Below are 25,393 nucleotides of genomic sequence, written 5' to 3' on the forward strand. Positions count from 1 at the left end.
TGGTCACTCAATTTCTGATCTCAAAGTGACTATCCTTCAACAAAAAAACTTCGAAAACAGACTCCAACGAGAGACTGCTGAATTGGAATTAATTTGAAAATTGGATACAATTAACTTAGGCTTGAATAGAGACTGGGAGTGGTTGAGTCATTATACTAAGTGAAACTATTTCCCCTTGTTTATTTCCCCCCCCCCCCGCCACTGTTCCTCAGACGTTCTTGTTAACTCCTGGAAATGTGCTGGAAATGGCCCCACCTTGATTATCACTTCAAAAGGTTCTCTCTCCCCCCACCCCACTCTCCTGCTGGTAATAGCTCATCTTAAGTGATCATTCTCCTTACAATGTATATTTTTTCATGGTCTGTGTGTATATAAAATCTCTTCACTGTACTTTCCACTTTATGCATCCGATGAAGTAAGCTGTAGCTCATGAAAGCTTATGCTCAAATAAATTGGTTAGTCTCTAAGGTGCCAAATACTCCTTTTCTTTTTGCGAACACAGACTAACATGGCTGCTACTCTGAAACTTGGCATAGGAAGGGAACCTCAAGCAGCTAGAGTCTTATATGAGAGCTAAAGCAGCTGTTGGACAGGGCTGGCTCTGGGAAGTCTACAAGGGAGTCAGCTCTAAGCAGGACAGCTGCAAGCCAAACCGTAGGGCAGCCCCCTAAGAACTGAACAAAAAGGACTCCGTGAAGGAATCCTTTCACTCACCCAGGCGCTGAGGTAAGAGTCAGGCCTTGGGACAGATTTTTGGGACTAAGTTTTATTTTTCAGTTATTTTTCTGAATAAACCCAGACCCCAATAATGGTGGTTGGTGACTGGATGAGCAAGTGTGTGCAGTTTCTGTAAAAGGACCTGGAAGAGAGAATAAAGGACAGGGCAGTGCAGAGGTACCCCAACCCCAAGATGGCACATGGGGGGCAGCCAACTTGTATACATGTTAGCATGAGGTCAATGGGTTCTCTTCTGTATCTGGGGAAAACAAGGGAAACGAATAGAAAAGCAAACACATTAAACTCTATTCCAGCTTATTCGATCCTACCTGGAACACAGCAGACACTGCAAGGCCTTGCCTACTTTCTTCTTATTGGCACAACCCAAGACATTCTTCCGACTTGCATCTTTCAATACTGTGCATGCTTCAAACGTTCCCTGGGGGCACAGCACACATTTCCAATGTCCATCCACCTGTAAAACAAAGTCTATTCAGAGCCTCAAGGCACAAGTGCACTGAGAAGGTTAGAGCTATCACTTGCCTTCAAGGAAAGAGAGAGGAGCATCCATAGGGAATCTTTTCCCCCCCCTTTGCTTGATTTGAAAAGAGAATTATAAAAAGAGATTTAGGTCCAGGAGTGACCTTAGCATTCCTGCTGTCCATGCTGGTGGAGTTCTGGTGAGCTGCAGAAACAAAGTTTTTAGGACGCAATTCTACAATGTACTGAGAGATTCACATGACAGCTCCCAATGACTCCCATTAGCTAGTGTTAAGAGGATCTTACACGTATAATTCTTGCCAATGCAAAAATATGATCAGGACTACTCAGAGTTTCCCATATCAACCTCAGTTTTCACTTTGCTAGATCAGGCTCTTAATGTCCCAACTGGATTAATTCACCCCCTGAGTGAATACCCCATCAACCACTCAGCACTCACAAAAATTTCAGAACAGGACCTAGGCCAGAAAGATCAAAGAAGAAAGATGACATCCATTATGAAGAGAGGTTCCAGATAAGGAGCTACAAAAGGAAAGAGGGGTGGTCACAGAATAAATAGACAAAAACCATACTCAGATGCTGGGGTGGATGTAAATCTGCCAGAAGGAAAAATAAATGACCCGGGGGGGCAACGAGAAAAATCTAAAAGTAGACACTAAAATAAAGTGAAACAAGCAATTAAAATCTCATCTTCATTCTGAGACATGTCATCTAGTCTGACAGGAAATTCTGAGTTAGCTTAATCACTTTTTTTGCATAGGTAAGAATTATATTTGCACAATTCCTTTGGCTCTCCTACACTCATGGAACTAGAGGTGGCTACAGCCAACTGACTTGCAAAGATGTGCTTGCAAATTTGATATGGTGTTGTGTCAGTGTTACTGAGCATCATATTGTGAAGGTTGATTAAGGTGGACAAATTGATCACAATTATGTTGGGCAGCAAGCAAAGCTCTACTGACAATGAAAAACAATTACTCTGATATCATTTTATAAAAAAAAATTAAATGTCCTGAAGCATACAAATTCCCACTGATTTCTTTACTAAGCTTCTCACTGTGATGGAAGCAAAATTGTCCCAATAGGGGAACTACACAAAATTTTAAAAATTAATGTACAGATTAAAAGAGATAGTCATGCAACCTGTTTTAATAGTGAGTAAATGAAGATTGACATTCCTTTGAATTAAAAAAACATTTCACAATAATCTTTCCTTGAATCACAAGCTTGTTACAACATTATGTGATGATAGCTGAGTCCATGATATAGATTCCCATGTTCATAGATTATAAAACCAGTAGAGAGACCCCTGTATAACACAGGCCATAAGATTTCCGTATATTAATTCTTGTTCGAACTAGAGCATATTTTTTACTAAAATACGCAATCTTGATTTTAAAATTGCCAGTGATGGAGAATCCACCTTGTCCCTTGGCAAATTGTTCCAATGGTTAATTGCCTCCACTGTTAAAAATTTACACTTTATTTCCAGTCTGAATGTATCTAGCTTCAATCTCCAGCCATTAGATCTTGTTATACCCAGTCCTCCTAGATTATCATCATTTTTTTCTTCCCCATGTAGGTAGTAACAGGTTGTTTCCAAGTCACCCCTCAACCTCTCTTTGTTAAGCTAAATAGATTGAGGTCTTTGAGTCTCTCATAAGGCACGTTTTTGGGTCATTTAATCATTCTCATGACTCTTCTCTGAACCCTCTCCAATTTATTAACATCCTTCTTGAATTGTGGGCACCAGAACTGAACACAGTATTCCAGCAATGGTCACACCAGTACCAAATACAGAAGTAATATAACCTTGCTACTCCTACTCTAGATTCTCATTTATACATCCAAAGATTGCTTTTGGCCACAGCATCACACTGGGAGTTTGTAGTCAAGTGATTACCCCAATGATCCCCACATCTTTTTCAGAGTCACTACTTCCCAGGACAGAATCCCCCATCCTGTACATATGGCCTACATTCTTTTTTCATTGATATATCATTTTACATTTGGACGTATTAAAAAACATATATTATTTGCTTGCTCCCAGCTTACCAAGAGATCCAGATGATTCTGGATCAGTGACATAGGTGAACAATTTTTCTAGATTATGGGGTTGAAAACACTCATTGGCTGCAGTGGCAACAAAATTAGGCATAAAGACTAACATTTTCTAAATTACGTAAGTGATTTAGAAGCATAAACCCTATTTTCAAGAGTGACTTAAGAGCCTAAGAGTTAATGAAATCCAATGGGATCCCACTGATGTTCACTTGTGCTGAAACTGGGACTTACCTAAATCATTTAGGTGCTTTGAAAACTAACATATGAATTACTTAATTCATGTTGGATTTAAAATTACACAGTAAGTTGATTCAGATAGTAGTATTGTAGTCATTTTAACGTTTGCATACATTCACCAAGTTCTTGTGTCTTTTACTGATCATTACTAGTCAATACACCCAGTCAGAGGTAGTAGACAACTCCATTAGGGAATTAAGAGTTTGTGATATGCAGGTAATGCTCAATAAAATAATTTCATTCTATTTGTCCTTTGAGTGAGAGGTCTACCAATAGAAATGAGTGAGCAATTCATAACAAATATTGTATTTCATGAATTTAGCTTTTTTCTGTTTGCAGATTGTCCTCTAGCAATTTTCTCAAATTTATCCTTTATTCAATTAAATGTTTAGCATATTTCATTTACTCTAGGACTTGCTCTTTGAAAACTGAAATGTAAGTTGTCCTGTTTCACTGTAATGGACATTAGTGAAATGACATTGATTCCTGACCAAATCAATGAAACTCTTATTAAAAAAATTATGGTGTAAATATTCACAGAAAGCAAATTTCACATTTTGCAAGTATTCAAACATGTAAGCTTAAAATTCACTTTGCACAAGCTTTTGTGCTAGTAAAACTCAATCACATGAACATTCAGACAGCAAACAGTAAAAGGGCATATACACAGTTACTATGGTGATGAGAGCCATTATAAGAACCTAAACTGAATAGAACACAGCTAAACTGAACTCATTTTAAAATTCACATGAATATTCACATTTTTGCAGTGTTCACTCAGCATCCTCAGCTGGTGTGTCTTGGCATTGCTTTATTGACTTCAGTGAAGCTGTGACAATTTACACAGGGTGAGGGGCTGACCCATCAAGTTTTAGAAAGTAACTGAATTTCCATCTAATTATTTCAAACTCCAGAATTTTATTTTCATGACCATCTCACTCATTTTACTTGACTGCACCCACTGAACATTGGGGACAACAGAAAACTGCTGGCTGTCAACCAAAACTGTTGTGAATAAATGTCCAGGACAAAAGAGTGAGGACAAACACCTGCTCACATCTAGGTCCTTTAAACTGCCTGCGAACCAAACATAAAGGGGCTAAAATGGGACCTTATCTGCTCAGTTATCGTTTACATCCAAAAGATAGCAGAGTTTGCATTACAATGTCACATCTCAATGGAAAAAAACGTGCCTACTTCTCTTAACATATGCATAGTATTCTTCTATTCAGAATACTCCGTTGGAGAGTAATGAGATGCAGAGTCAGAAGTTCAGTTTTTCCAGAGCAAGAAAGGAGTGGTAGCCTGAGCAGTTTTTCATAATCTATGACAAAAAATGTGATATAGTTACAGAAATCATAAACCCAAACACAAATACATCCAGAAGTGAAAAAATGTCTGCACTGCTTCGGACTATATTTTCCTTTGCACAGACTTAAGCAATTCAGGATAGTTTGGTTCATCCAATCAAACTTTTTCACATATTCAGAAGAAAATAAAGTACTATTTGTAAAAAGCTGAAAAACTAATAATCATTTGCAGAATGCCTATTGACTACAGATATGTAACCAAATGACAGTCTGACATCCAATGACATTTATGATGAGAAAATATTGATTTAAATATGAACGCTTGACATTAGAAGCATTAATAGGTTCTTAAAATGGATTAATTTTTGCTCTTCTATAATCTGACCAACCACTGTAAAAACAATATTTAATTCATGTCTCCAAACTATCCTATTACAGTTACATGCGTGCATGCCAACTACTCATCAAATCCTCCAGCAGTATTTGAGATAAAGTGCAAGGCAGTCACTAAATTCACTATAATGAGGGAAAGATAAGAGTTTATTTACCACTCCCCTCTCAGAGCTTTCCTGTGGTTTGTAAACCACAGCCCAGATATGGGGAATCAAAATTGCACCACCACAGGAGAAGCTTCTGGAGTCTAATGAGTAGGACTGGTCAAAACTTTTTTTAAATAGAAAATAGGGGTTTGGGAAAAAAATGAAATTTTTCCATAAGAAAAGTGTCTGCTTTCCATGGAAAATTTCGACTTTTCATCAAAAAACTGAAAATCAAAACTTTCAATTCAGAAATGTTGTAACATTTAGTTTTGACCATTTTTGACTGCAACAAAATATTTTGCTATTCCCAAATATGGGAGAGGTCTTGTCCTGTACCTGCAAAACTTGTGCTTGCATATGTTCACCCACATTTGTTCATGTAAATCTGTTAATTATGAAAACTGGGTATTTAGGGATGCAAATATCATGGGAGACATACATTTATGTATTTTTATATATCACATATTTTTTCAGGCACCAGAAGCCCTCTATCTTCTGACACACTGACCGTAAAGACAGCACACAGATTTTCAGAACGTAAAGACCAAGTTCCATGCAGACCTATGTTACTGAAATGCAAACGAGTCAGCTGATTGCATAAAAAAAGGAGTCTCGGTGCCTAAATATCCATATGCTCGTGAAGTGGCATATAGCTGCCTAATTTGCATGCACAATCACTATCATTGCATGCACAAATATATCTGTGCAATTGTATGTGTGGACTTTGACCTTCAAATTTTAATATGTGGTCCTATATGTACACTATCATCTGTTCTCTCTTCTTATACCATGTTTTAATTATAATGGAACAAATAAGTATGATTCTGAAGGAGTGCATGTGACAAGCAAAAGTATTTTTGAAATAAATAGTTTATGGAGCCTATATATTGTGCATAGCATACAGTTTGACTGTTAACAGTTAGAACTCTGGCAGCACTAAAAATTTCTCACTGTTCCATTCTATTCTTTATTAGTTTCTTATACTACCCTCATCCATCATCAGATTATCTTCCAGAAGTGCATTAAGTCATATGACTAGCATTTGTCCTACATTTGTCCCTTTTCTCCCTTTGCTTCTCCAGGGGGGAAATTATGATTTTTAAAATTTGTTTGGATTTTTTAAAGTTACTTATCTCTATTGTTCTATGTGTGTGAATGTATTAAAGGTGTGGTCACAGAAGCGCATGGAATGGTGAGTGATGACGGTTGAGGTGATTCTTGTATGCTATGGGATTTTGTTCCACAGCCTCAACTGAACCCCTGAGAAAGCTCAGACTCAGGAAGTCACTTTACCTTTGCAGCTCCATTGGGCTGAAGTGCAGAGTAGTCAGTCATGGTCCCCATCCTGGAGCCCAGGGCAGTGGGCATTTGGAAGGACAGAGATGCTGAATTTGTCTGGATATTCTATGGGAAGTTGGTGGAGAGAGTGGACGACAGGTCTGATGAATTTACAGTGAATCTGTGTTGCTGAGTAGATTTGCTCACTGGCTTTCAGTGGTCAAAGATGCTTTACCCATGTCCATAATCCACAGGCATGACTCTTTTTCCTCCTTTTGTTCATTCCCATTTTGTAACAGCAATAACTTACTGCCCGTAACACAAAACAGACTGTGTATTCCTGGATTATTGTCCTTCTTGGTCTCATGCCTCAGCCCACACCCAAAGCATGCAATATTCCTTTAGAAATGCACTGCTGGTTGTGTTTTATAGTCTGAAAGGAGCATCTTCATTCTCACATTTACAATCCCACATGTAAATGTCATGCATGCCTAAATTCCACACACAGCCTGTTACAACTTTCTTAAACATGCATTTTTCTTTTTTAAGACACACATGAAATGTGCATCGCAATAGTCACAATTTACTGTTTTTATTAATAGAGTTATTCCCACTCATCTGTAGTTACCCAGAAAAAATCATGATCCTATAAGTGTGTGTCTGTGTAATTTGTGATAAACATGTATTACGGAAAAATTGTATCTGCCCACCATACATCTTTCAAAGTCTATTAACTGTAACATTTTAAAAGAAATACTGTACTATGATTTTATAGACTTAATGTCCCAGTACAGTAGCTAAACACTTCCTGAAGAGATAGCGTTGTTAGCCTCTCCCATTATAACTTCTCAGTCTTTAGTCTAAGATCAAGTGTAGTATCAGTTGAACGTCTGTCTATGTAGGATCTATATCCTGCAAACAAAAGGCATGGACAAGGCAATCTAATATGCCTTTTTTACCTCTAACGTCTAAATTTTAAAGTGGTTTGGGGGAAAAATTAGGGGGAAAAGGGGTTGCTACATTTTGTACTTTTAAGTATAAGCCAGCAGTCAATTACCTGACACATACTGATGTCCAATATATGTATGGGAAGCTAGCCAAAGAGCTAGTCAATCATAAATATCACCATGTCTGGCCCAGCCATATCATTTCCTAAAATATAGGAACAGTACATTCTTAAATAAGGTATTCACAAAAATAGTATAATTCCCAGTGCACCTAAATAAGGTAATAGCAACTGGGTAATTTCAAAAGATTTGAAAGTTTGTCTCAGATTCACATTAGTGTGGATGCGCTTAATCCCTTCAGAGCCTAAAGCTAATATTAGTTTTAGAAAAGTCCATACCTTCTCCTAATCCCAGTCAATAGGCACCTAGTCCATAGCCAATTGATTTCAATGGAAAGACTCCCATTGACTTCACTGGGCTTTGGAGCAGGTCCTAAATGCACACATGTAGAACTATTTGGCCCTATTGACGACAATGGGAGTTTTGTCATGGACTTTAGTGGAGTCAGGATTTCACACTTTAAAAAACAAACTGCCCAGTGATTGCTTTGGAAACTCAGCAAAAGCTCTAATTTCAGTTCCAGCCACAAGTGTAGATTTCTGGGAGAAGGAGGGGTAGGAACCAGCATGACCTGAAATAACAGCTTCAGCAAATATCCCCATATGGAGACTGAGAAAGTATGGCCCAGACAGCAGCTCAGGGTAGTGCACAACCAGTCTGGGGATTAATAATTTATAAGAAGCTCTTCCAGTTTGTTTGGAATATAAATGAACATAGCCTTGTCATATTTAAGGCAATTTCTCTCACCTGCAATAAAATGGGAGCCCATCTTTCCTGTTTAGGCTACTACCTATGGTAATATAGTTATGCAGAGTTCTTGGTGACTCAATCCCTTTTCAGCTATCAATCATCCAAAATAATTTTCTATCATATTAAAATCAAACAGCTAGAGCAGATTCCTTCTATTTGAGAGATAGCATCAGTCAATAAAGGAGTCAATTCTGCATATGAGACTTATAGCTGTCAGGCTTTTCATACCATCTACTTCAAGTTTCCAAATACAATATTCATGTTGGTATCAGGCATTTGACAGCCACCTGTCGCAACATCTAATGGGATTTTCTGATCATAACAAAGGTCTGAATCCTGTCCAGGTGTCTGTTAATTGAGAGGAAGCAATGCACTGTGTGCAGCCAGCTGGCCTTGTTTAGATAAATCAATGCAGAAGAGTGAGTTGGGGGGGGGGGGTTAAGCAGAGATCAGCGTTAATCTGCAAATGTGTTTTAGTCTTTTAAGGATTTATATTAATCCAGTTTTGCCTCTGAAGCCACTGATTTGAAGCAATCATTATAACAAAGCTTTATTTGTGTGCAATACAGTTCAAGCCATTTAATAGCATATTATTTATGATCAATAAAACTGTGGGAAGATTTCCAAATGCAAATAATGACAAAAATATTTTAACAAGAGAGAGTGGTTTTGTTGTGCGGGTTGAGGAGGAAGGTGACATTTAATAATATAACCCTATTTCCTTTTTCTTTTTTAATTTCTGCTTGTAATCTTGCCCAATACACCCCAGAAGAAAAAGAATGAAAGAGGAATTGATAGAAGGATATAGACAGGGACCACCATCCACAAAAGGAATTCAAAACAATCTTCACATCTTCAAGATTAAGACAAAAATTAGGTTTACCTCTAAAATCTCAGATATTAGGGAGATGATGGGATTACAGTTTCAAGGTAAACTCTACAGAGTGCAATCCATCCATTTTAAACATTTGAGCTGATAGATGTTTTGGTTAGAAAGCCAAAATGACACACAGATGTGAGGCAATTGCCGCAATTAACCTTCCTTTATTTTCAACTAATCTTGATAAGAATGCTGTGGAGGAATGAAAGTCCGGTTTATTTTCGCCTTCTCTGAGACAACCCTTAAGAACATAATACTATTCCCAGAACATTGTTATCAAAACAATATGATTAGGTGATGGTTCCAATGCCACAGTCCTGCTCTGAAAGAATACCATTTTGTGAAAGATTAGGGACATAACTTACACAAGTCCACCTATCCCAAAAGTTGGCTCAAAGGACCGACGTTCTGGAGACAATTTAGAGATTTTGGCTTCTGATCCTTGGCTGTGCTAATACACTTTTGCAGTCTTCCAGTGACATTGTCCAGCCTAAACCGGTATCGGCAGACATGGCAGGTGTTAGGAAAGTTGTGTGCACTCTTAATAGGAGGACGACCCCAGCCTAGGGAAATCCTTAGCAGATATAGAGCTAGAGTGATGGTGTGACTGTGGTTAACGGCGTGGCTAGTGGTCTCCTGTGCTCTGATGTGCCTTAACTACCTGGCAGCCTTTAGGCTGCTCTAACTTGCCAAGGGATATTGTAGTATAAACTGCATGCATGCAAGGCTGGATGCATGTACAATTCAACCATCTCAGTCTGCTATGGTCTCTGATACTCATGCCTCCCCTCAGTTGATATGAATGCACTCATTATGGCATTTACATTGTCCATTACATTTGGACAGCCTTTGGTCGCTTTTTAGAACTATAGCATGTAAATGAATTGTCCTTCACAGGACCTCTTGCAACCGCTGCTGGTCTCTGTGCTTGTACAAGAAGTGAATGCATGTCTAATGATTCAGTGAGGTACTGTATCAGTGACAGATGTGGATCATAGGTCAGTTACTGTGCAATGTATTATTCCACTTTCAATCTTAAATTGGAATTCAATTTTCCTTTCAAGAATTCTATTTATATTGTAATTTTAATTAATACTTAAAGAGTATCATTATAATCATCATCATAATTTCTTGGTGCTATATAGCTAGAGTCCTCTGGGTGCCCATACAAAATTTAGAAAACTAAATTGCAAGAATGGTATAAAAGTAAGGCAATAAGCCCTCAAACAAGTCTCCAAAGTCTGAATGTACTGTATATGAAACGTCCAACTCACAATGAATAAAATGAACTGCGCAAATCAAAACCAGCCTTCAGTACTGCTTTGAATGATACCAGGGTTGTGATCAGTCAATATTCAAGAGAGGTTTCTACATGCCCTCTCAAAGTTATGGGCCTTGATTCGAGCCTAGGCTACACTGACTTCCTCTGCTGTAAAATCCAGGCACAGGGTCTCTGTCAGTGCTTGATATGAGGTTGCATTGGTGAAGGTCAACATGGGGGGCCTTGCAATCAGGCAGAACAGCCCCAAAGCAGGCCCCAACCATACTTTAAAGCTGCCCTGCCATCAGCAGATTCCCCAAGGCAGGACACTCCATTGAAAACACTCATTCAGGCACAGCAATCCTGCTATTATAGAGAATAATAATTTGGACCACTATGCAAGAGTGGGATAAATTTAAGCTCACTATCTGATAGCAATCAAACACCACAGTCCAGCTGATATCATTTGCTGTATTAGAACAGCAGATAGAACTGGCCCCATAGTATACAGCTTTTTATGTGCAAAACAAATGGGGGTTTCAAAAGTGCTTTACCATTGACCTTAATAGGACTAGAGTTAGGGCAAGGCTGAGTGCCTCTAGAAATTTCACCCAAGGTATAGAAGTATATTTGACTAGCAGATACTGTATTTTAATTATAAGCATTTCAGACTAGTATGAACTTCTACAGTGAGTTCCATTAAAATGTTTGGTGTATACCATACTGCAGTATTACTTGTACCTTTGTGTTTGTGGTATTTGTGACAGGGTGGGACCCACCACTATGGCACCTCCTCCTGGCTGTCCTATGGATTAGCTCTGTTCATGAGTGTGCCCTCTTCTGGTGGTGTCTCATTGCCATCAATTCTCCTCCTGAACCCATGTCGCTCCAAGGACCACAAAATCCTCTGCAGGACACAGCCCTCTGGCTGTGTCACACTCAGTTCTCACCCCTTCCAGGGGAGCTGCAGGCCACTGTCCAGCCACTTCCTTCAGTGGCAACCACAGTCTACTGTTTAGCTACTTCCCCAGTGGCAAGGAGTGGGGGAGGGGGAAGAAGGACCCAAGCCCACCCACTACTCCGGGTGCTGGCCCACGGATCCTGTAGATAGCAACCACTTGCTATGTCCCCTCCAATCACTCAGTCTATTTCCCTAGGCCACTTCCCCGTGGCCCTAGAACCTTCTTCACCCTTACCTCACGGCTTCAGCCATCCAGGAGCTCACTCTCACTCCCCTGATCGTGCCCCAGTTGCTAGCTTTCTTCCACCTAGAAGGCAGCCAGTCCGCCTCCCGTCTCAAACTCCAGAGCATGACTGAAGCTGCTCTGTTCTGCAGCCCTTCTTATATGGGCCAGCCCAGCCCTGATTGGCTGCTCCTCGCAGCCCCTCTCTGATTGGCTGCCTCCTGCGCAGCCTCCCTAGGGCTGCTTTTAACCCCTTTTCTGCCGGTGTGGGGCAGCTGCCCCATCACATATTCTCTGTATTTAAAAAGGGAAATGCATCAGTACATTGGTAGTTAGTCTGAATAGTAAATGTCAAGGTCGCAGTGGTGCCCACAGTGGTTTTTCAACACAAAAAGTTTACACAATAATATTCCAAGTTTGGAGGAGGCTGTACATGCCCATCCAACCATGTTATTTGCTGGAGCTTGGCTTGTGCACCATCTGTGTCCCTTTCATATACTTTTCTTTAGCATGGTAACAATTTCATTTTTATTTCTCCTTTGGCTAGTCTGTTCCAAAATAGAACTACCCTCATTGTAAAGAAACATCTCCTAGAGAGGCTGGACCTTTCTGAGTTTCAGTTCATGCTCTCTTGTTGTTGAGCTTCACACACTCTCAAGCAAACAATTTTAAGGAAGCCATACATATCTTCAGTTATCTCCCTTCATATTGTAAACCTCTTTTCAAAAAGAACCAGGTATTTTAAACTCCTGAAATACTTTATCATTCCCCCTGGCCCTTTTGTACTTCATGCATTATATTATATTGTAGCATCCAATCAGGATTGCGGCTGAATTGTACAGCACTCTGCACAAACACAGATGAGGAGATGGTCCCTGCCCTGGATAGCTTAGACGTTTAGTATTTTCTTCAGGAGCCTTCCTGCAGTATAGCTTCCAAAAACAGGCATGGTACTCCAAATGCCATCTTATCAATAGTACTGGCCAACATTTTTATTTTTCACTGTGGACATTTTTCACAGTGAAATCGTTTGAGATATTTTCTATCAGCCATTCTTGTGGTGCCATTTTAGGATAATTTCTGGGCTCTGATTCTGCAACTGGATCTCTACAGGTGGATCCCTCCTCCTGCCTGAAGCCCTGTGCAGATCATATTGCAAGATCAGGGCCAAAGTTTGGGCTCTGTTCCCGCACTAATACATTTGTTCTTTTATGATAACCAGCTAAGGGGGTGGAGGGGATAGACATTCCTGCTAGCAGCTTTTACAATCTGTTCCACTAGAGCTGCCTGCTGCATATTACCAAAAGGGAGAAAGGGGAGTCTCTCATAATGCTATTGTACTAATCAAGCGTTTGCTGGCAAACACCAGTGTGCTCTCCAGAAACATGACACTGCAAGATAAGACTTACACACACCAAGAGGCATAAACACAGCCCACTTGTGTTAATCCTGTAAAAGCACACTTTTATAACAGCAGCATGCTGTGTTATGGCTCGCTGCAGTCTATATTTCTCTGCTTCAGTCTCTCATGCTCAAAGTGATAACATGAATGTAAGTCTGTCTTCCTTTCCTAACCCGCACCCTCTGTATGAGGTATCACTTCTTTGTTTATTAACATCCATGCTAATTAGATTGTGTAAGACCCACTTTCAGTATATACAGAAAACAACATATCCATTATGTTAGCAATCAAAGCTATACAAGATTGGAGACTGTCCAGAGATCAAAGATGATCTGTCAGATTTCATTATAAGGGGGAAAAAAGCAGCTCTAACTTCAAAAGATACCTTATCGTCCTTTGTTTCCTCTTGAAAAAATAATTTCTGAGAAGGTGATGAGCCACCTCAGAGGGATCTAAATGAATACACCTTTTGACAGTATCTTCTAGCTTTGACTGCAGATTGACCTTCCCTCCTATTCATCATTTCTTCCTTCTCTTTTCTTCTACCATGAGTTAAATTTTGTAGCTTGCCAGCTTAGCCCCAAGAGATGCAAAGAAATAAATGCTTAAGTGGTTTTTCAATCAGCAAATTATCTAATGCCCCTCTTGCTTTCCTCTGGTCACCGCAGGATCAAGAGCATCTGCAAGAAGGCCAGTTGACAACCTCTTGTTGGATTTCATATCGCTGTTACTGAACTGATATTTTTAGTCATACCTTCGTTCAAAAGAATTACACAAATCTAAGCATAGAATTTTTATTCTGACAGATCTTACGTTGTATTTATTTTGTTTGTGCAAAAGCAGCAGCAACATTCAAAGACTTTGATCTTATGTTTCTTTCTCTGATTCAAGAGTCCCGGGCCAAAATTTCACCCCTATGGAAGAGCTCAAATTGCCTTGACTCCAGTTGAAATTATTTAAAACCATCAGACAAGGGAACTGGTATATATGCTAAGCACAATAGCTCAAAATCTGAGCCTGTTTACAAGGCCTGCCAGGACCAAAAGCAGTCGAAATACATTTCTATTTTAAGGGAGGCCTAACTAGTCTTAACCCGCTGAGTGGGGTGCTGTATTGCCACATGAGCCTGAAGGAGATCTCAACAGAGAGTCAGTCATAGAGTTTCAGGCCAGAAGGGACCATTAGATCATCTAGTCTGACTTGAATAGCAGAAGCCACTAACATCATCCAGCACCCGCACACTAAGCCCAACAACCAAAATAAAACGTAAGTGTCATAGCCCATAGGAGACTACACTATTATGTGACACAGGCAGAGAATAGTAAGAACTGAGGTGCACCAGTGCTCGAGGCCTCTGCAATGGTAGGGAAATGATTAAGTGAGATATACTCAGACAATGCCGGCAAGTGACCTGAACCCACACACTACTGGGGCAAAGCTAGCAAGCTAATACACAGCATGGACCTGCCTGGCCCCAGTTCAGCACTGAGGGAAGCAGTGGGCTTCATCCACTCGGTCTGTCTGTGACCAACAGCATAAAGACACCACTAGCATGCCCCGGGCCTTATTTTCATTTGGGACTTACGTTTCCACCTCCCAGTAACCTCAGAGCTGCACATGAGCATACTCTTTCACCAGAGCTGCACAGTTAGACTTTGTGTTTTGGACAAGGCATTGCATCATGTACTCTGTGGCCCTTCCCCAGTGGCTGTTGATGATTCAGTGTCATTTTCCAAAAGAAGTAGGGGATCACCCACTGTCCTGAGCAACATACCCACGGTCAGTATTACAGGATTAATGTCCCACACTTTTTCTGAACTATAAACTAGGCACACAACTACTTCTCAGTCTGCCTGCACATTCAGTGCATTGTCAAGTATCAAAGTCATCACTCTGAAAGTACTTTCAATTAAATACCTGGAATATAAAGCTGCTATATAAATCTAAATTCTATTTTATTTGAGAAACTGCATGCTACAAAATATGCTAAAACTATAAAACAAAAAACTACACACAATGCGAAGTGTGTCACAAATATAGGCTGTAAATAGAGACCTCATAAGCACCCATGACCAAAGTATGCAACTGGATTAGAATGCAGTAAAGAGGCATCTACTAATAAAGCAATAAACCAACAAATGTGCAGTATAGATAAGGCAGATTAAGAAAACATTCAGCCAGACTGCTTTGGGCTGCTTCTTTCTTCCCGTGTCCCCTACCGTTGCCTTTGCATTCTGTGCTTAAAACAAAGTGCTCTTGCAAAGAAATAAAAACTGATTTCTCCTTAAATCGTAAAAGTAAACACCCTTCTTAATGAGAATATTTTGTTGCATGCTACTGCAGCCCACACAGGTCAGATTTCAATCTGGTTCACAGACAGTGATTCTACACTCCATTATTCTTTAACAGTCTCTCCACCATGAGGTACTGAGGCAGCATCTGGAACTTGACAGCAAAGCCAATAATAAACAGGCAAAATGAGGGGAACAAACCCCACACACTGAACATGGAGCTTTGGACTTTGGCTGCTTCTTGCTTTCTTGCCTCCCCTCAGGTCTGCTCTGTCTCAAATGCTTAAAAGAGAGACATAAAACAAATCTACACCCTTAAGCTTTTTTTCCCCCCCTTCTCCTTTCTTTCTTAAAATGCTTCTCTTGTTCTCACGCCAGGATGGCTGGATCTTTCCCAAAGTTCTGGACGGTTGATTGTATGCTGCATTAAAAAAAATACCCACAATGTCTCCCCCAATCCAGCTGAAGTACTCATTGAATCTAGAAAATTTAATAGCTAGAGATGTGCCCTGGGAACGCTCACGCATGCTGGAAGGGACACAAAGTGGCTGTGCTGCAGCTTGTGCCCTTGGGTGGCATTTTGGGTCACTCAGCTAGAATTCCCCCTTGGCCCAGATTCACAAAGGGGATTTAGACATTGCAACACCTAACTTTCAGGCACCTAAAATTCAAAGGCTTGACTTATGTGCCCAGGCTCCCCGTACAATGAATGGGGAGAGTTAGGCACCTAAACAAGGGATTCACAGAAGCCAGCACGTTGAGCAGGAAGTTGCCTCAGCTAGCCAGTAGGAAAGGCCAAAGAGAAGAGGGGGGGATGATGCTGACCCCTGCTTTATACTCTTTAGCCCAGAAGTCAGAGCACTTACTTGGAATGTGGGAGACCTGGTTCAAATCCCTCCTCTGCCTTGGTCTCCCATATCTCAGGAGAGTGCCCTAACCACTGGGCTATGAGGTTTTTGGGGATGGGGGGGTCTCTCTCAACCTCTCCTATTGGAGCCATTCCACTTTGTATAAATCAGGGGTTCTCAAACTTCATTGCACTGTCACCCCCTTCTGACAACAAAAATTACTATATGACCCCAGGACGGGGGACCAAAACCTGAGCTCACCTGAGCCACGCTGCCCTGGGCAGGTGCAGAGGGATCAAAACCCAAGGGCTTCAGCCCCAGGTGAGGGGCCTGTAACCTGAGCCCTGCCACCCAACGCTGAAGCCCTCAGGCTTCGTCCCACAAGGCGGTGGGGCTTGTGCTTTGGCTTAGTCCTAGGCCCCAGCAAGTCTAATGCCAGCCCTGGCGACCCCATTAAAATGGGGTCGCGACTCACCTTGGGGTCCTTTCTGACAGTTTGAGAACTGCTGGTATAAGTAATTAAATATTCATTGGAACAGGGACTGAAATCTGCATCTTGCCCCTTCCAAGTGAGTGATCTAACCACCAGGCTCCAGAGTCATTCTCATGCTCTGCTCCCACCCCCATGAATATTTAAGAATTTATGCAAAATGGAACAGTTTCTCCTCCTCCTCTTTCTCCCATCCACTCTTTTTGTGAGCTTTAAGAGCATTTGAGCATACTTACAGGATCGGGCCCTGAAGGCGAGAAAGGCAAGAGAATGTGGAGTTTGTAAATCCTGAAGTCTTTACCCACCTTTTGCCCAGTCCTTACTTATGCATTCCCATGAAGTCATTTGCAGCATAAGTCAGGACCATTCAAAAAGTGGGTAAGGATTTCAGAATGTGGTCCACTATTTGTAAACGTCTATTCTGTATGATATTTATTTTATTTAGCTCTTTGTTAGCAAGCATGGATAAACGTAAAAAGGAAGCAAAACAAGGATCTAATCATCTACTTCCCTGTGTAACTACAATGAAGCTTATTATTTAGCCTTAAAAATAAGTGACAATGTTCTTTCTGTCTCAAACACACACCTCTCAGTTCATGTCACCCACACTACAGTCGTCTCACTTTCTATATTTGTTCAGAAAACAGTAGAAAAGCAGCACCCTCTCCTACGAGCTAGTTTATGTCAGTGGCCATTCAAATCTGGAGCTTAGCATCCAGAAATTCTCACTGGCACCAAAACCATCAAGGTGTAGCAAGGTTTTGTGAAATGTGAAACATTTGAGAGTTTTTGCTATTTTTCAAAACGCAAAAGGCAGATTGCTTTCTTACGAGTGAAACTAGCTTTGTGCCTTGCCTTAGGCATAATTCTGGCATTCTCACTGAAAATGATGAAAACAGCAAACTAAACAATTTTCACCATTTTGTTGCACAACTAGGGCCAAGTACTGGAGCCCCTATTTAGGAAAGCAGTTAAATACATGCTTAACGACATATCCATTCCAGACACATAGTTAAGCACTTACTTAACTTTAAGCAGGTGCTTAAGTCCCATTGAAGTTGTTAAGCAGGTGCTTAAGTGGTATCCTGATCAGGATGTTTTCCTCTTTTGGAACCTAGTTTTTGCCATTGGCTGCACTGCATATTACATTCACATGGCCATTAAAGGTGGCCCACAAAATTATTCCTGCCTAAAAAGAAAGCTGCTAGTTTGTCCTGACTTCTCTTCATGCTTCTGCGCATTCTCCCTTCCATGCAGTCTTCTCTTGAGCTAGTCTGACCCTTAAGAAATTAATTACGGAAGATTTCACATCTGTTCTTTATGTCAACAGTACTCAATTCCCAAATAATTGCAACATTCCTGAGAAATGAAGGCAGTTTGTATACATCAACACAGAGCAATGAGCAGAATCCAAGCCTAAGGGCTAGCCTGTTCCTTAGACACAAGCTGGTCAAATGGAACATCCTCTTGAGAACAAATCTGATTTTGCTGCCTGTTAGATAATACACTAAGACATGATTCTGGTTACTAAAGGACATCCTGGTGCCACACCAGGGATATCCAACACGGGGACCTGTTAAATGGGCTCCAAAAAGACAGAGAGTTTCCAGATTTTTTAAAAACTCTGCTGAATCGAGACAATTATTAACAATGAAGGCTGAGGCTTTAGTGAAAGTGCTTTTCTGTGGAGATCCTTATGAGTTCTAGAGCAGAACTTTAGATTTAATGCAGTTGCAGCCCCCTGGATCCTTGGTGGGGCATAGCAAACATTTTGTTACTTCAGTCTTCATGACAGAAAAGCAAAAGGTGTTTCCCCTCCATCATCCATTTCCCAACATGGCTCAGATTTATCTCCTCCCAGCAAACAATAATACTGGAAAACTCTTCAATCCTTCTTGGCTCTTGGGCATGGAAAGAAAGAGAGCCACGTGCCTCCAGAAATATCTTGAAAACACCAGATGTTTAATAGGGAATCTCACAAACAAGGAGCCCTGTCTATGTAAAAAGGCTATTTGTAGGCAGCTCATCACAGATGCGTTTTGTATAGCAAACAAGAGAGTTACTGCTCTTTGCAAAATGCCTTTTTAAAAGTATTCTAATGAGTCTTTGACTGGAACCCGTAATCAGTAGAACAATTTTTTCTTTTTTCATATAAGTAAACACTATTCTCTCATGAATTGTTTGACACGTTTTTAAAAATATGAACTTTGAAATGAAAAGGATATTGAAAATATTTTTAGAGGGAAGCCATCTGGCAACTACACAATCATCAAAAACTTGTAAATATCTGCAAATACTTCACCTACCAACACAGGGTCTCTGTGATTGCTCTGGGAAAGATGTCTTGTTATTAGCCAGTCACTGCTGCTGCACTGTCATTCCTGCTTGTGACTGAGAACAAAATAGTGGGGCTCACTAAATCCTGAGGGATGATACAAAAAGACCAACCTGGGAACAAATTCCCACACCATTCACCAGTCCTGTCTGCAACTTCAACTTGAGGTTCAGTCCTAAAAGAATATGTCAGCAGAAAACATGCAATAGATAAAGGACTTCAGCTCCTAAGGGACATAGGAACTTTTAAAATATTTACTCACTATCTTGTGTCAATTGCCCTTTTAAAAGGTAGTCCATAATGCTCTCAGTGTAGTTTTACATACTTCAGATATACTAAAAGTTAAAGTTACCTTTTCCTCAGAAAGCATGTTTAATATATGGTTAATGCTCCTTTTCAGAAGCTGACCCATCTCAGAGGGCTGTAATTTCGTAGTCAGATCTGTAATCCAATTCACTTTAAACCCTAGCTGAAGGTCAGCACATTCCGGCTCCTTGAGTCAAAGTCAAGGGCTTTCCATTGGGAACTCCTTGTCTTTTGTCCCCAAGATATGAAGGTACTCAGATGATAAAGTGATGGATGCTGTAGAAGTACCTGTATATATCTCTCTACAAGTCTCAGTGTATGAGAAAGACCATCCCAGTTGGTTTCAACTGCCTAGAGAGATAATCTTTCGCTCCTGGGGGAATTCTGCACCAAAAAATACAAATTTTTGCACCCAAACATTAAAAATTCTGCACATAATCTTTTTAAATTCTGCAAAATTCTGCAAATTTTATTTGTCAAAATAACAGTACATGATCACACCAGTTTCAATTATTTTGGTAATTTATTTCAAAATACCTGTCAGCAAGTATGTCTGTAACAATACAGACATACACAAAAAATTCCCACAGGAGTAGAGTTAAAGAAACCCCCTATGACAACCCAGTTCCTGTTTCTCTGCCCCCTCCCATTCCGAGAGCCCAGCCGGGGGGGTAGATACTCATACCCACTCCCAACCAAAGCCCAGCCCCAGACACCTGCCCCATGGGCCCTCCCCAGCCCAGACACCTGCCCCCACTACTCCTCAGAGGCCAGGGATCCAGAGAGAGAAACAGCCATATGCTGGATCCTAGGTTTGTGTGGAGTTTTCTGCACACTGTTGTCTCCTTCCCTCAGGACGTGTGGGGAATTTCAGCTGCTGGGAACTCTCTAGCTCCCTCCCCTTTCCCCCGGCAATGTCTTCTATGTGCGAGTTGCACTCTGCCGTGTCCAGTGGCCTCCAGTGGTGACCAGCAGCACTGCAGCCAATTTCTGTGGAGGAAAGAAAATTCTGCACACACAACATTAATTTCTGCAAAATTCTGCATTGCGCAGTGGCGTAGAATTCCCCCAGGGGTAATCTTTAACATAGTCAAGATCCAAACCATAAAGGGCTTTATAGATGAAAACCAATACCATGAACTTTACACAAACCAAGGCAGTCTATTGAACACAGATGTAACATGCTCTTGGTTATACATGGTGGAATACAATAGATGAACTGGGGCAAATAAGTAGCAAGTCCTTGCACCAAAAAACTTAGAGTTCCAAGGTAAGAAACAGTGTATACAAGATAATACAGGACAACCAGGGAAGCCACATGGGGTGAAATCTTGGTGCCAATGAAGTTAATGGGAATGCCATTTTCCCTGAAGAGCTGCATGGAAAAGGCAGGTTTTAAAGGAAAACTCTAATGTTTGAGGGCTGGAGATGGAAACCAGCACCAACATCAGAAGCAAGATCATAGTGGTCACCATTACAAAGCCAATATTTACACAGAGTTCCACATTCATTCCCATTTTAAATATAAGGAAATGCTGTGATATTTCAGATACCATTGTGTGCAAATGCTGACTTTTAAACTGTGGCTGCTGTAGTTGTCCTTCTGATTTCAGTTTTAACATTTTTTCTATATTTTAATGAACAAATAATCTAGTGCAAATATAAGAGAGCATCACTACAGGAATATCCATATAGGGTCTAAACCAGCAGAGGTTGGCATCACTCTGGACTTTGCTGTAGGTAGGCATTATAGGCAGGGCTGCTAGCCAAGTCTGTTATGATGGGTTCTCAAGCTATATGACCCTATTCTCAGTTTCTTATAACTTTTCCAAATTTTAACCATAATTTCCCATGACATATGTCTTCCTCAGGCTTTCAGGGCATGGGGGTTGGGGGAAGAGATGCTATAATGGCTCAGCCATTTCTGAGAAGGAAATTAGGGAGAAATACACTGTTTTACTCATGTCAAAAAATTCTTTGGCTCTTTTCTTTGAGAAACTCTAGCACTCACATGAGTTGGAGCAGGGATTTCAAATTTTGCAGGAGGCTGGCCTTTGTTTCAGGATGGAAAACATAGTGTGTGATCCAATAACTAAAGCCTGTAGCATAATCCATATGCACAAGGGTGCCGCATTAAGGATGCACAGGCAACTTTAATTCTTGCATTTCCTAACTTTTGAAACCTTTTTGCGATCTTTGCTTGAATTTGCAACCTTACTCTGTGTGTGTGTGTGTGTGTGTGTGTGTAATATAATATATATGCCACATCCTAAACTATTTTCACTTTCATTGGAACAATATTTACTATTATGGTGACTGTGGGTATGTGGATGGGGCCTTTTATGAACTCATTGCTAAATGTCTCTGACTGTGTCTGAAGTCTTAATATCTGTAATTTATGCAATGCAGGTATGCAGAGACTATTTGAAATTAATAGCTACACTCTTGTCTGGGAAGGCGCATGTACAGCTTCAGGGGTGGGGGAAGGAGCAACTTCTCCCCTGGGCTTTTTCTCCCATGGGGGAAAATGGAAGATATTCACATACCCCACAACTAAAAGTCATTTTCTTCTTCCAGAATTTGTATAGGGTTTTTCTTAGTTTGTTTTGAGGAGTAATATTAGATAATAAATTAAATGAGCAAGAAACAGCTCTTAAAATTATTTTGAATATTAAGGGGGGAAAAGAGCTTAACAAGTAGAAAAAGATGGTTGGTTAACCAGCATTTGACTTGTTCTCAGAAAATGGCACAAAAGAAAACTGCACACAAGAAAACTCTGGGTCACTGCACTTGTAGGGAGAGATGTGTGACTTCACTGCACTTCATCAATTATTAGATTTGATTGAAAGGAAGCCAGAGACAGACAGAAAAAGATAAAAAGAAACAAAATCTTTGATCTGAAACTTTAGTTAAGTAAGCTTCCCCTGGCGAGTTAACATGACAGAGTTCTTTCCTGGTCACATTACTTTAATCAAATTGCTTTTATTTACTATATGAACTGTTTAATTTGAGAAAGCCCTTAGCCATCAGTTATATGATCTGTCCAATTGCTCACACAAAGAGGGGAAAGGGAGTCTTTATCGTTAAATTATAACACCACATTACTTCTGGAGAAAGCCTGAGCTGACCTTGAGAATCCTTCTTCACAAACATGAGCCACTGTGGAGGGGGATGGCTGTCAAGCACTATCACCATTTGGCAGCACAGGTGCTGTTTATAGCACTGAGACTTTGGCAGCTCTTTGGCATGCTCTTCACACTACAAGTCTGTGCATGTGCGCTGGGCTACATTTACAATCAGAGCAAGATGCTAAATCTGTCATTGTCTGTCTCTAACTCGACTGCAACTGCTGTCTGCTGGCAAATGCTGATACCCAATGCCTGAATGGGGTCCCTGTAAAGTGGGCACTTGTTAGTGCCTGCTCCACCCCGCTCATATTTCATGCATTGATGAGATGTGAAACAGTCTTTCAGGAGCTATCAGCATTATATTAGAGATGGCAGGCCTCACCAAGTGCAGCTGGGCAGGCTCCATTTAAGGATCCATAGACAAATGATCAGTCAGCAGCTCTTCAGAATCTCCTGTAAACACAGTGCACCCAGTCCATCCCCACCACGCACACACTCAGTCCATGTACATGTGCATGCATATCCCACTACCTCTACTGGTCTCCTAAAAATATCCCAAAAACACAAGGAAGGGGAAAGGTTTTACAACAGGCTTATTGTCACTGATGTGCTACTAAAACTGCATGGCATGTTGTGCCATAATGTTTGTGTCTGGATTATTCCCACTTTCAGTACCTATCGAATATAGTTTTATCTTTTTTAAAGTAGTTTTTGCTGAGTGGAAGTAATACAGTCCCTTTGAGGCTTCTGAGGCTTATAAAAAGGAATTTTATTTTTTCATCTGTGTGCACGCTCAGGATTCCTAGATGTTGTGCTCAACCAGTAAAACTGAATGGGAATAAAAATGAAAAAGGGAAGATGTAAAGCTAGCAGATTTACTTTTGTCTTGAGAATCTTCATGAAGTAAGATTTTTCAGCTTCTAATTTTAATGATACAGCAGTCAGGAGGAGTGATTATCTCTCTGAGTCTGATGCACTGTATATTCTTGGTATGAAGTACACTCCTTGAATGCTTGCCTGTGAATGCTTCCTTCAGAAAATAAAGATCCTAGTTACAAAAGAAGGCTCCCATTAAGCAAACAAATGAGAAAAGGCTGCTGGAGCTTAGCACAGCTGATTTTACAATGGATTCAAGCACAAAATCTAGTACAGAAAATGCCTGATCTATGTGTTTATAAAACAGGCTCTACAAAGAGTAGAATTCCTGTGCCAGACCCTGTACATCCACACAGGTCAGGACGCTCATTAGCCCACTGTTACAAAAAAGAAATAAGACATTTTACAAATGCAGTTTTGTTAAATATCCAAAGCATTTAAGTAATCCAAAGACCTTGGCTTTCAGCCTTTTGGCTCACCATGCAATCAGTCTATCCTGGGTAAATGCTCATGATGTCATGTGTTAATGCTTACGTACACATGTCCTTGTGTGGGGGAGCGGTTTGCCTCTAACACGTGTATTTATTTAGGTAGCAAACAAATGTGCCTGGGGAAAACATCACATTTTTACCATTTTTAAAACAATGCATAAATATAGGCACAAATCACAGATTCTTCAGCAGTTCAATCACCCCCTCCTACACTCATCTTTCCAACAGTCTCCCAGCTCTCCCCATCTAGTTGCACCAACAAACCCCAGTCCCTTCACTTTATGTAACTGGCCCATCTCCCAATCTTATGGTCTTCAGGAGGCGGCCTTGGAGCCTTCATTCACCCAGATTCATGTGGCAACTCAGCTTTGGGGGAACCCCCGAGATCCCATTTTCGTCATCTCTTCCTCGGTGTTCCTCTGATGTGGCAGGTTTTCTTCCAGGAAAGGATTCAGCTAGCTTTTATTACCCATCTTACCCATATAGTGCCCATATTTTAAAAAGGGAAGAAAGAGAACCTGGGTAACTACAGACCGGTCAGCCTCACTTCAGTCCCTGGCAAAATCATGGAGCAGGTCCTCAAGAAATCCATTTTGAAGCACTTGGAGGAGAGGAAGGTGATCAGGAACAGTCAACATGGATTCACCAAGGGCAAGTCATGCCTGACCAACCTGATTGCTATCTATGATGAGATAACTGGATCTGTGGATATGGGGAAAGCGGAGGATGTGATATATCTTGACTTTATGATATATCTTGACAGTATTCTTGCCAGCAAGTTAAAGAAGTATGGCTTCGATGAATGGACTATAAGGTGGATAGAAAGCTGGCTAGATTGTCGGGCTCAACGGATAGTGATCAACGGCTCGATGTCTAGCTGGCAGCCGGTATCAAGTGGAGTGCCCCGGGGTCGGTCCTGGGGCTGGTTTTGTTCAATATCTTTATTAATGATCTGGATGTGGGATGAATTGCACCCTCAGCAAATTCACAGATTACACTAAGCTGGGGGGGAGAGAGAGATATGCTGGAGGGTAGGGATAGGGTCCAGAGTGACCTAGACAAATTGGAGGATTGGGCCAAAAGAAATCTGATGAGGTTCAACAAGGACAAGTGCAGAGTCCTGCACTTAGGATGGAAGAATCCCATGCACCGCTACAGGCTGGGGACTGACTGGCTAAGCAACAGTTCTGAAGAAAAGGACCTGGGGATTACAGTGGACGAGTAGCTGGATACGAGTCAGCAGTGTGCCCTTGTTGCCAAGAAGTCCAATGGCATATTGGGCTGCATTAGTAGGAGCATTGCCAGCAGATTGAGGGAAGTGATTATTCCCCTCAATTCAGCACTAGTGAGGCCACACCCGGAGTCTTGCGTCCAGTTTTGGACCCCCCACTACAGAAGGGATGTGGACAAATTGGAGAGTCCAGCAGAGGGCAACAAA

The 25,393-nt window shown here is 40.9% G+C and overlaps 1 long non-coding RNA gene across 1 annotated transcript in view; it reads right to left on the reverse strand.

The window, feature by feature from the left end:
• Positions 1 to 1,113: 1,113 nt before the first annotated feature.
• Positions 1,114 to 25,393, reverse strand: part of LOC141988195 (uncharacterized) — a 90,212-nt gene continuing 65,932 nt past the window's right edge. The window contains exon 3 of the long non-coding RNA XR_012639691.1: positions 1,114 to 1,192. This is a non-coding gene — a long non-coding RNA (uncharacterized LOC141988195). The remainder of the gene's footprint in view (positions 1,193 to 25,393) is intronic.

Source organism: Natator depressus, chromosome 5 (genome assembly GCF_965152275.1).
Source record: "Natator depressus isolate rNatDep1 chromosome 5, rNatDep2.hap1, whole genome shotgun sequence".
In the NCBI taxonomy this organism is placed as follows: Eukaryota; Metazoa; Chordata; order Testudines; family Cheloniidae; genus Natator; species Natator depressus.